The 13,048-nt window shown below is 42.0% G+C and overlaps 1 long non-coding RNA gene across 1 annotated transcript in view; it reads left to right on the top strand.

Annotated features, from left to right (window-relative positions):
• The first annotated feature begins 662 nt into the window (after positions 1 to 662).
• LOC309676950 overlaps positions 663 to 13,048 on the top strand; it is a 115,337-nt gene continuing 102,951 nt past the window's right edge. Inside the window, exon 1 of the long non-coding RNA XR_014269642.1 lies at positions 663 to 696. This is a non-coding gene — a long non-coding RNA (uncharacterized lncRNA). The remainder of the gene's footprint in view (positions 697 to 13,048) is intronic.

Genomic DNA, 13,048 nt, shown 5'->3' with positions numbered 1-13,048 from the left:
AAAAAATGGGCAATTTTTGTAAAATAGTATTTTTCAATCTTAAATCCGCTTCTGAAGTACAATGGATAGAAAAGAGCTTTACCTATAAAAGCAGAGTAATTATATTAAAGGAAGTAGAGGCTTCCACAGAAGAGAGAAGAGCTCTTCGCAGAGTCGAGGGCAGAGCCAAGAATAAAATCTGTATCTCAAAGTTCAGGATGAGCAGTCTGAAAGAAAGTTTGAAAGCCAAAACATGATGTAATCCCCTCCTCTATTTGTCAAGTTCCCCTTGAACCTCAGGCTGGTTTCTTGTGCCCCGACCCCCCCCTTCGCTGGCAGCTGTTTCAGAATCTCACTGCTTTGCTGGTTAACGGCCTTTTTTCTAATTTCCAGTTTCCTGGCATTTCTAATTGCTGATTTGTACTTGGCGCTTTCAATTAGGTGATTCTTTTTGCTCCCTGGAGCCTCGTTTCTGCTTACCCCTCCCTGCCCGCTGGATGTACAGACCTCACCCACCCTGCTTTGTTTTGGTAGGCTAAAAAAGGCAAACCTTGTTCTTCTCCTCTGACTTTGGGCTCTTTTCTTGATCTCCTTCAGCTGTTCTAGTTGCAGCCCATCTCTCCAGAACACGAGTGACCAGATCGGCACTGGGTGTTGCTGATGAGGTTTTGCTGTGCCCTGTGTGTCGGGATCTGTGCTTTGCTATCGCTGTCACAGGTACCTTTCGTCATACAGTGTAGACTCACGTTTGTAATCTAAGGAGCTCTTGTGCTGCTTTGCCTTTCACCTTAATGTGGTTCGCAGGAGTGCTTATGCAAGTTATGATGTGTATGCACACAAAGCTTTATAAAACTGTGTTCTTTTTTTTTTTTTATAATAACAATTAGATATAGTGACTATAAGCGCTTTCTAGAGTTATCAAACAAGCATAAAATGTTATCGGTGCAATGTTTTTCTCTATATCGCAGTAATTTTCCCCAAATTCATGGCTTGCAAAATAATTTTGGGCAGTGGCTAAAGTGGCAGAAGCTATATTCTGAGAATATAGCAAGGGTGGAATTGATTTCCAATGAAGAAAACCTCTGGTTGTGCTCTCGGGCTCTATGTTGAAGTGAGGTGTAATTTAGAATATGGTTTCGTGTAATTTAGAATATGGTTTCATGTGCTTATGTTGCCCTGGACCATGGTTAGGTAGGCAGTCATCTACAGTTACACCGGGACTTTATTTGTTTGCTTTTCATGTCTTCTGGGCGGCGTCTTGCAGTATTTCAGCCGAAGCCTCAGCCGTAATGGGCAAAGTGCTGGAGGTGCTTTCTGTGCATCTTGCATGCAGTGCTCCAGTTGAAATAGTCTCGGGTTTTCCTTGCCTTTTTTTTTTTTCTAGTGCTGCTTCTTAACAAGTAATTATTGGATTTTACTTGTGTACGTATTTCTCATCTATAACATTTTGCGGTTGTCTTCAAGTTTACATGCGTACTCGCTCTTCTTTTACTTTTGTTGTTTACTGAAATAATTAAAACTGGGACCAAGGCAGAAACGTCCCTGAGATCCAACATAAAGCTAACCCGATAACCGCTCTTTCTTTTAGTAACTAAGAGAACTCTGTACCGACCTTCTACTGTTTTAATCTGAACTGCTTCCCGAAGTTGTGTTGCAAGGCATTTTCAGATTCACAACAGCAATGCGTGTGAGGTGGGATGAGCAAAAGAGAACTCGCGAAGGGGTTCGCACAGGTCTGAGTCGGTGTGGGATAACGGCTGCAGAAGTGACTGCCAGAAGCTATGCTAAAGCCAGAGGATCTGCATCTTGTTCTCCCCAGCATCGAAGAAGCTGGAGGTCAGTCAAAGAAGAAAAATTTTTGTGGCCGTATTAGTTAAATGTAAAGTTACATATGGTATTTTTTTCTCCGAGCAGTGGCCATAAGCAGCTGAGAAGTAAGACTGGGGCGGACATGTGTTACATCCCCCTATATTGCCTTAAACGTTTCAGCTCAGGGAAGTCTCCTGAGCGTCATGCACGACCTCCTCCTCCTCCTTCTGCTGGAGTGGAAGTGGACCAAGTCCACATCCCTTCTTTCTGCCCCGAGGTTTTACAGGCCTCTAGCAAAGCCCTTCATCTCTCGTGTGTGTTGTTGCTGTTGGCTGATTTGTAGCTGAGGATACCAGCGTTACACGTAGTATTCAACATGCAGGCAAATCTTGAGTTTTCACTCATTTGCTGGTAATTCCTGATACTTAATTTTCTTTTTTTGCCATCGCTGCTGAGCACTGCCATGATGTTTTTGTGGATTTAACTGTTGTAACACCAGGTTCTCGCTCTCAAGCAGTACTGATCAGATTAGTTTCATATTGTTTGTTCTTGAGAATCCCAAACCGGTGGCATTTTTTTTTCTCTCATTGCTTAGATGCTTAGAACACAGCTGCTCATGTGGCTGCTATAGTATCAGACCTAGACTTGACCGATTTACAGTTTCCCAAGTCTTTCTTAAATATAGATATAAATGTGTTTGCCTAGCCAATATTTGGTGGTTTACACACAAAAAAAAGCTTCAAAATATGAAATGAATGCACTTGATGCACAACATCTGCCTGAGCATGCAGAGAGCCAGAAATAGCTCCAGCAGGCAAGCGGGTCTTACTGAGTAAGATCGATATGAGCTCCCGAACATGTGCTCCCTCACTTCTTAAAATGAGAAGGTACCATTTGGTGTGCAGGTCAAAGAAGGGGAGAAATGTAGGGGAAATGAGGATAAAGTATGGGGAGATGGGAAAAGCATGCATTGTTGCAGCATAGAAAGTATACGAGTCTCGAGGAATGGCCTAATTAGGGTTTTGCATTTCCAGTTTGTTGAAAGAGAAGTCTTGTTTTTCTCGTTGCTCCCCAAGACTTTACCATAACTATATGCCACCTGAGGGTCACACACACAAACACTGGCATGGGAAAAAGGGGTATCTGCATTTTTAAGCAGATACATGAGGATATATGGGAAATAAAAAAAAAAAAAAAAAACTTCAAGAAAAATACTTGTTAATACTGGACTGTCATAATCTTTGCAAGCTGCCTGACAAATTAGCTTCATAACACAGCCCAGCAAGTATTAAAATTTAGATCAAGAGGAGGAGGTATTGTATTGAAATTGTTGTTTGCTCCGTGTGCTTGCATTCAAATTAAGCCCTCTAATACAATGACCAAATGAAATAAGCTTGGGTCAGTCACACAACTCCAGTACGTGTTTGAGCTGAAATACTGCACTTCATCTGCAGTGTAATTCCATTTGTGCTATTACATAATTAAATTGAGACTTGAATCATGCGTTTTAAAAGATTATGTGACCATATGCAGCTTGAACAAGGGCCAACTTTTGAAATAGTGCTCTTTTCATGATGCCTTTCTGCTAAGTTTGTTGTGGGTTGGATTTTTTGTTGAGTTTTTTTTTTTTTTGGGGGGGGTGGGGAGTTGTGGGGTTGTGGGTTTTTTTGGTGGTTGTTTTTTTTGGTGTGTGTTGTTTTTTTTTTTTTTTAATCAGAACTGAATGTTGCCAACAGTTAATGAATTGATATGATCTAAGCCTGGAGTACTTCTTTATATAATTCAAAATCACCTTTGGGAAGTGAAAGGGGGGGAGGGGGGGAACCCTGTGAAGCCTAAAATGTGTACAGCATGAAATAATGACATCCCCACTCATGAGAATGTAAACTGCAACTGCAGAATGTGCTTTTATCAAATCATACTCTTAATTAGGTTTTAGCAGAATGCTGTATAGTCGAGGTTTTGTTGAATAATTTAATTATGAAACAGTACACCTGATTTTCAAACTAAGCCCAATGATATGGCATGAGATAATTGGACAGCATGAACAACTGACTTTTACATACTTCTGTAAAGACAAGTGCTTTTGGGGAAGAAAAAAATAATCCCTTCAAACAAACCCCCCCCCCCCCCCCCCCCTCACCAAAAAAGTTCACTGTACAAACTTTGTGGAGTGGCCTGGCATGGTAAATTGTGGCGTCTCACACATGGGAAGCACGGCAGGGACAACTCGGAGCTGAGCGGTGAAGTTAAACTATTGCCACAACGAATTGTGATAGGGGAGTCGTGGTTGATGGTGAAAACTCCTTCGATTAAGGTTATTTTTGCTAATTCGCTGTCCTGAGTTCACGAGGTTTGGGTGCTACCTGATTTGAGCCTGACCTCTGGCTTGTGTGTCGCCTGTAGCTCAAACCCTGAGTTCTACCCGAAACCCCATCCAGCTCCACACACAGCTTCTACACACCTTTCTCTATAAGAATAGAGGTGGTGGTGTGTACGAGGCTTTTGAGACAGACTCAGTGAGGAGCTAGAGCATAGCAGCCCATAATAATGTGCTAACAGAACTCAGTGTTGCCCAGCAAGTAAGGCGTATTAGATTTTGTTCTGTTTTGTTGTGGTTTCTCTTTTTCTTTCTTTTTTTTTTTTTTTTTTTTTGCCAGAGAATACTTTCAACCAGGTGTGTCTGTATTCCCAGGCATGTTCAGCTAGGATTTTGTAGTACGTTAATATATCCAAATATATGCCCAAAATCATGGGGAACGGTCAAGGTGGAACAGGTGGTACCACAGCTTCTGGGAGTCGGGAATCTTGCTTTGGATTTCCAGTACGGTTGTGTCCAACAAATACCAAGAACACCGGTCACTTTAACAACTTGCAACTCGATGGATATAAAGATGAAAGATTTAATGAAGGAAGCTTCTATTCTGCATTTCGTTTTTGCTGTAAATATTGCCCTAAGTCTGCACAGGTTCCTAGCATGGCATTTGACCAGACCCCGAGAAGGCCGGGAGACAATACTTGGGGGCAGGGAGGAACAACCTCTCTTTATGGGGCTGCTTACTCTTGACCCTGTAATAACACAGTGAACTCAATCACAGTTATGGAAGCGTCTTTTATTAATTTCTCATGTCCTGTATATGTGTCCTGTAGACTTTGACCAACTATGTCATTCCACCTTCCAGAATCCTTTCTCATCTTGTGCAGAAGTGCATTACTAGCGGCAGGGTGTATGCCTACTTTGAATATTTTAATGTTTCTTGGAATGAGAAGTAATGCATAAGCAAACCAGTACAACATATTCTAATTTCAAGAAACGGGATTGTTACCAGTAATGGGCGTGTTGGTAAGAGGGAAGGTCTCCACTGTTCAGAGAAACCTTGGATTTGAATGTGGCCTTAGTTGAACTGTACAAGAAGGCAGTTCCCCAGTTCCTCTACTTACTGCCTGTGACGCTGCTTCATTTAACAGCCCTCATATCGCGTTTAGAGGATTTATGTTTCTCTTAAATACAGGGACGGCCCTGCAAGTTGCAGTGCCTGAGCTAGCCAGGTAATGTCCGCGGTTACCTTCATGAAAGTCCCCTAAGGAAGGGAATGGCTCCTCCCGTGGGCGCAGTGCGGTCCCAGCGGGGGAACAGAATGGCTGGTGGGCATGCCGTGTGAGGTGGGAGCACAGACGGCAGGGACCGGGAGCCCCAGGTACGGTGTGCTGCGCTCTCGTACCCGCGTTAGGAATAGCAAACTGAAGAGACTTGCCCTGCATTCTTTCTACGTAACTTTAGCTGCTTCACTGAGGTATGTGTTTAAGAAGTGAGACCTCGGTACTCTCTCTAATCGGGGGAGAAAAACAGGCGTGACTTCAGGTGGGGAACGGGGTCTAACCTTGGAGTGACCGGATCATCCTCTTGGCCCGTGCCCCTGGCTCCCCTTGATGTCCAGAAGAGCTGCCCTACTGAATCGTCGTGACCACACGCCTGCAGTGAGAGGGGAGGAGACCTCGTGCGAGGGACTGCTTCCAGGATGGTCAAGGATGTTTGAGTTGGAGGCAGAAAGTGAAACGGGCCTCTCCCTGTCCTTGGTTTAATGCGAGACCTCATTTCTTGGTACAGTCTCTTTTTGTCATACGTCAACTTCTTGATCTGTTTTTCCTGTTTTTTATTAATTTAGAGCTCTAGGAGAAGATTGCTACTTTTCTGTAGCAAAATGTTCACCCTCCTGGGGGAAGCTAAGTGCGGCCAGCGTGTCAACCACAGAAAACCTGTGGTGATACAGGGAATGGTTTTATGTGTGTGGCAAAGTTCTCTTCCCAAAAGCTGCTGTAAATTTCTGTTTGCTGAAGGTCTGCTGGTGAACTTGTTTACTTTTAGAATGAAAAACAGCTTTGAGAAGCGTTGAATAGTGTGAGCATCAGTCCAGTCTTAGCATCTGGAGACTTCAGTGCTATTATTATTATTATTCTTTATCTCAGCTCATGTACATTTTACAGTGGTGGTGTGACTTGAAAAATATTTTATCCTTGATTTGTTGAAGTCTGCATTTGGAAGAAAGAGTCAAGAAATAACTTTTTGTTCCATTTGAGTGAATGTTAGAAATGCAGAAAGGCGGTTAAGAATCGTTTCACGTGTTTGGTGTACCAATCCATGGATGGCAGCAGGGCGTGTGCAAGAGTAGTAGATATTATTGCAAGCCTGAGGTGTCCTCCCAGTTTCCACTGAAACTTCAGCTTTTCTACTGATTTTTATATGGTTTTGTTTCCATAATTCGATTTCACCAAATTTAGGTGATGAAGTGATTACTGTTACTGCTTCCAGCTTAAAACTCTTTCAGTGGATGGTTTTTTAAGTGACTACCGATTCTGATGAGCCATTCTGTACAATGCAGAAGGAATGATATATTCCTGAATAAAACAAGACAGCATATCACTGAAAACTGGAATATATTTGGTGTAGTTATATATTTAATCTTACCACAGGAAAAGAAGCCTTCATTGTTATGGCTGGAATAAGTATTAATTTACTTCTAGAGACAAGTAAAAAGCTTTCTACTACTACGTGGACGGACAAGGTGAACTATTTGTATTCTAGGGCTTCAAATTGGCATCACCGATTGATTGTCATGCCGCTTTCCAGAGCGTTGGTACTCTCTAACCTGGGGACCCAGCTGATCCTGCAGATCTGCAATAGCACAGGCTGAGTTCACAGCTCCCAAGTTGCGCTGCAGGTCCTTCGTTAACACCGCACAAAGCTTCTAGCCTCAGCAGAGAAGGCGAATGATGAGGTAGTTGAAGTTTAATTGCTAATGGTTTCTTCTCAAGAGACATCCCTAATGAATCAAAATTCAGTACTGTAGTAATTGCTACTGATACTACTAAGCCTGTATTTATTTTTAATTCACCTGTGCTTTCTCTCCTGAGCAGTGTTCATCAAAGTCAGACTCCTAACTTAAAACGCTCTTAAAACGCTTTGGTTGTTCCTAGAACGCCGTCATGTTCTGGTTCAGCTGTTGGATTGTGTGTGGTTTCTTCTTAATCTGGAGGAGCATTTTAAAAAAAAAAAAAAAAATCCAATCAAATTTTCATTAATAGTTTTCAAAGTTGCTCTTGTGTGTGCATATTATCGCGTTAAGCATCTTATAAAGTAGTGTGACTGAATGGTACTCTAGGTTAGTCCAAAAGTTTCATAGCTGCGTTTTCAACATTTTTGCATCACATTAAATACAGAAAACCACTGCATCTTTCCAAGCTTTGGTTGGGCTAGTTAGATTTCAGAGGTTTATCTGGTCGTTATTGGTCTTTAAATACAGTCATCATCATAAACGCCCCTCTGTTTCCGTTTACCCTGCAGAGGTCAAAAGATGAGGTTGGTTTATGAGCTTATTCTGCCATGTGTCACTATCGGCAGCACAATAGAACAGCAGGATGGAGAGGCAGCTCTCACCTCTCCATTTATTACTCTTGTCAACTTGGAAAGGATTTTTTACCTTGTGAAAGGCCCATCAGCAATGAATCAGTGAAGTGAAGACGACAGTTGATTTGTGAATTCAGATTATATAAAGTGACTAGGCTTCAGTGGACTGTGTAGATAAAGCAACTGTCATGATAAGGTGGCATGTGCAATTCCACAAAACCAAATTTATTGCACATTTGAGGAAATCATCCTATTTTAAAATGCCATAAATTTGAAATTGAATATAAGTTATATCCTTGAATTTTGATTTATATTTTGAATATTTTTAATGTGATGCTAAGTAGCATAAATTCAATGCTAGGAGTTTACGCGTTCCTTTTTTAAGGGTCATTTTGACTTTTCTTCTGAATATGTTATCACATTCCTGATATTTTATTCCAAGCAGAAAAATCATTTTAGCTGATATTTAAACTTAATAAACATCAGCAAAGATCAAACCGGGGTGGCTAGAATAAGACAGGCAAAGTTGATGGAGAAAGGAAGGAGCTACAATTTTCCCTCTATATACGCACACGTGCACTTATTAGTAGCAAATGCTGTGTTTGTTGTCAATATGTATTTCCGGGTCATTAGGGATATAAATGCCTCTCAGGTGTTTAATAGAAGAAAGTGAATAATTTCACGGCCTCACAGCGCTCATTCATTTGACCTTTTCTGTACTGTCGATCCTTAGCACTCGTAAGGCTTTTCTTTGCTCTCGATTGCAGATTCCTTCGGCACTCCCACTCTCTAAACTTCGTGGGGATTCAGGAGTGGCATCTCACGCTCTGCATCGTGAGACTTTTCGGTACTGTTGCAAAACTCAGAGGTTTTGTAGAAAAATGTTTTGTTTGGGGTGGAACGTACGTATGGACCCACAAAGTCTGATGCCACTTAAAGGAGAAAAGGTTCTGGCACAAGACGTAAGAAAATATGGTGAATAACCGCCCTCCTCTTGGTGGTTATACAAAGTGCTGTGGAATATCCATTACCCATTTTAAGAGCTGCCAAATGCTATAGGATTAGGCAAGGAATAAGCAGTCTTTTCAAAATATTTCATGACAGCTTTACATTAAAAAGAGTTTTAGGTTAAGAACGTAACACCTGCTGGACTGGATCAGATTTGGATGGTCTCTCTGACATTGGTCTGCACCAGATGCTTACAGAAAGGTGCAAAGAAACCTATAATGGAAAAAGTGTCAATTGGGGGATTTTCTCCGTAAACCAATGCATCTAGCAATTGGCTTATGCCCACAAGTCTGAGTTTTAGTATCACTTATAAACGTCTTTTTCCTTTCTGGTATAACTGTGGATGTTCTTATTATTCACATAAATGTCTAAGCCTTTTTGAATCCTGCTAAGCTCTTGCCTTCAATAATATCTCGTGACAATGAGTTCCACATGTAAATTTGGTAATATATAAAAAATACATTTCGGTATAGATTTGCTGCCTTCAATTTCACTGGGCGCTTTTTTCAAAGGTTGGAGCTTTTAAAAAACCGAACCTTCAGAAGGCGCACACAGCTACAATAATGACTTTAATATGTTTCATTATTTATTTTTCTTCTTGCTTTAAAGTCACGAACCGAGGAAGTTCACGGGGTCTACAGGCTATCTTAAGACAGGCCCTTATTCTCTTACAACACATCTGGGCGTATAATGTCACTTCAGAGAGACGCCTCCCTCCTCTCATATCCCAGTCCTGCAGAGTTTAGCAGAGAGTTTCTGCCTTAGCTCTGCCTGTTTTGTTGATTATTAAATTTTAGGTTTCAGCCTGGACTTTAGAAAGCAGCGCACTTCAAAGAATCGTTGGTTTGCATAAGCGTCCACATGTTTGGACACTTACCAAACATATGGGTTTCTCCGAATCGCCTCTGCCCATAAAATGAGGTGGACATCTTGAGCAATCCGATTTTTCCTCATACTCTTAATATCAGCGAGTTATAATCTCTAGGTAAATGTGAGCAACGATTGGTTTAAGAGAGGGGGTTGTTTACCTGACAGCTTGTTTGAAAGAGGTTTTTATTTAATTGCTAGATTGGCCTCTTACAGGTTAACTACGTCTGTACTGGCAAGGATACGACTTGTCATATTTTATTTTGTATCGTTTGGATGCCGAACTGATGCGTGTGAATCTGAAAACGAGTCCTTTGGAGAGAACTTCTTGGGAGCTATTGCGGCCAGAAATCCCTCCTGGCACGCGCCAGGTCAACATTTCCGAAGTATGTTGTCGGCAGAGCCGGCCTCTCTGATGTGGTACAGGCTTCTGACCTTCCAAACAAGGCGCTGCTCCCACAGCCTTCCAGGCTCCAGATGGCAATAAAACCTGGGGTAAAATTCTACCTCCGTAGTTTAATGGGAGCACTTAAACCGCCTTCTAATTTCTCCATGGTACCCATGAAAGCATTTAGAAAAAAACCACAGTGCCCCAAAATCCCTGTAGCTTGCGGTCCTCCTTGTGTGGTGTCGCCAGCCGGCAGAGATCCGGTGCATCTGCCGTGGTTGGCGCTTCGGTGGCACTCGTGCCCGGCATGGATGCTCCTTTTGTCATCCCCACGCCCCGTCTGTAACTGCACGTGCTGGAGAACTGCAGCACAGGAACAGAAGCATGGGTTAGGGGACTCCTCCAGAAAGAAGCTTCAAACGCTGGAATAACAACCCTAATAATCCACGGGACTGTGAGTTTTCTGTTACTTAGAGGCAAAGGCACAATTTAACTGGAAAGGAGGAACGTAGAATGAGTTAGAATCCCTAATGCTAGACCGAGGAGATTCAGGTTGTCTGAGAATAACAAACCTACATCGGATTAGTCTGAATTCTGTTGCAGGGGATGCTTACTGCGTTTGCTAGGCTGCACTGAGTACGGGAGAGACTGTTTACCGTTTGCATGGGTTTGAAGAGCAGAAAGTACGCGATTCTCCCTCTTTGTTAAGAGATCTTTGTACGAACGGTTGTAAGAATTTGGACGTTTACAAAGCAAGTCATCTCTCTTAACTAGTTTTTAAACTAAAAGGTGTTTATTAAAAGGGAGAGAGGAAAGATGGCGAAGACTAGTCTGCTTTGTGAAGGCCAGTCCATAAACTCGCTCTTAAAACTCAAAGCATGCAAGCGTGCAGGTGCCGCAAACAATGCAGTGTCCTTCCGTGTTTATTACTTGTGTTTGTAGCACGTGAGTTATCTCTCTCCGAAACACAACTGCAGCTGCTGAGTGCAGTGTAGAAGGGACCACAAAGCTGCTCTTTGCCCCCAGAGGTTTACAGCTGGAAGAGCACAGAGGCGGCCTGGGGAGGCAAGGAGGATGCAACTGTATTTGGTCAGGCTCAAAAGCTGGAAAGTAATTTTTCTCTTCCTGTTGGCATTTTGACAAATCACTTCACAAAAATCTTTGTTTCTTCAAACAAAGCGTGTCTTTTTTTTTTTTTTTTTTTTTTTTTAACCTCCTTTCCTTTAAATCTCGTCTGGTGTTAGAACTGCTCTTCAGCTGAAACGCAATCCTGCGCTGGAGAGGAGGAGATAGGGCAGCAGGCTGGATGTTGCCACTAGAATGTAGGTAAATGAGAAAACACTTGTGCTTCTCTTTTTAGGGACTGGCAGCTTTGAAAACTAGCTTTCATGTGAATATCAGAAACTTTATTGCCTTGACTTGGGTGACCTCATCTACTAGAATGAAGTCATTCATCGAGCCAAGAAAGACAAACCTTCGTTCCAGAGAATTAATCAAGTCCATCAAGTGCTCTGCTTACATCTTATCTCCAGCCAGTGAGAGAGCAAGCAGTTAAAAACTTGACAGCCACCAGATAGCCTCCTGTTCCTCATGTTATGCTAACATCAAAAAGGAGCAAAGAGGCTTCCAAAAGCTCAAACTTGCTACTGGATAAGCACAGCTTGACATAATTTCTGACTTGGGGATTACATTGTTTCAAATCAAGGTATTTCTTCGAGAACAAAAACATGGCATTCCAGTGAACTTTAGCTTTTTTTTAAAAAAAACTATTAACTCTGCCAGATAGGAATGCTGAGCACATAATTGCTCACCCTGCCTTTTCATCCCAAGCTATCGCAGAACCCATAAACATTCCAATTAGGCAGCCAATTAAAATGAGAAAGAGCCCTCCTGAATTATACAGCAGTTGGAGGCTGTTCTGCCTTTCTAGTTGTCAGCCAGTGAAAGGTTTTTATTGCATTTGAACTGAAGGAGGTGAAAGAATTAAGTGAAACAGTGATGTCTGAAAGGCCCATGTGAAGGGGCAGAGCAGTGATAATAGTTCTCAGCACTAGTGACAGGGAGCCATTAGTAAGCTATGAAAAGCTTTGTTATGCTAAGAGGTGGACATTATAAAAGGTAGAAGAAAGCAGTTACTTATAAATAAAAAAACCCTTAATTTTGTTATTTTATTACTGTTATGGCAGGGACTGTATAATTTGAAAATCTGCTTATTTCACGTGAAGTCTTGTTATTGTGGTGGTGTGGTTTTTTTTAAAGGGTTATTTTTCAGCTGAGCTAATGCTGGCCATCCTGTTCCCAAAGTGTCCGGTGCGGGATTTTTGCAGATTAAATTATTTTCTGCCAAAATGGCACCCAGTAAGATATCAGATAGCGATCGTACGACACAGAGATCCAAAGCCAGAGAAGGCAAAGGGAAAAGCTAAATGTTTTGGATGCTGGATCGAAAACATGTCATTTTGCAAAAGTGGATTTTAGCATAAAACTTTCTCTTTCTTATTCTCCATGAGGAGGTGTAGAATTTGACTAGTTCTGGTTTATGCACCGTAAAAGTTGTCTTTGCTGTGCTGGTTTATGCCCTCGATTACACCATTCTTGACCTTTGCGTGATGGCTAAAGCAGTTCCGTACACCTTAAATTACCAGTGTGAATTTACCAGCAAACCTATTTTTGCTGAGGCATACCCCACACCACATCACAGGGAAAGAGCTGTTTTTCCCAAATACCACCTCACTGTGTTCATTTCCTTGCTTTTCCCCTTATTCTTCACCTGTTAAATGCTTTCGGCGAGGTTTCACTCCATTAGCAGGACAGTCATGGCTGTACGAGGAGGAATTGAATGGAGACGAGATGGGGGGTGGTACATGGGTTGGTCCTTTCTCTGCCTCAGACATGTCTGAACAAAACTGTGCCACACTGAGTAATTTGTATTTTCCTTAGGGCAGGAACAACTTATTCTAGATTCTTTGGAGCTTGCATGTTCTTACGCTGTTTAACCTGAAATATTATCCCCTAAATGTGTCTGTTTAGTGGCATATGATGTCAATTGATACCACGCCTTTTTTTCCCCCCCTTTTAACATGCAGTAGTCT

The sequence above is a fragment of the Vanellus vanellus genome (assembly GCF_965231255.1).
Source record: "Vanellus vanellus genome assembly, chromosome: 12".
NCBI lineage: Eukaryota > Metazoa > Chordata > Aves > Charadriiformes > Charadriidae > Vanellus > Vanellus vanellus.
This window is presented reverse-complemented; position numbering and strand designations above follow the sequence as displayed.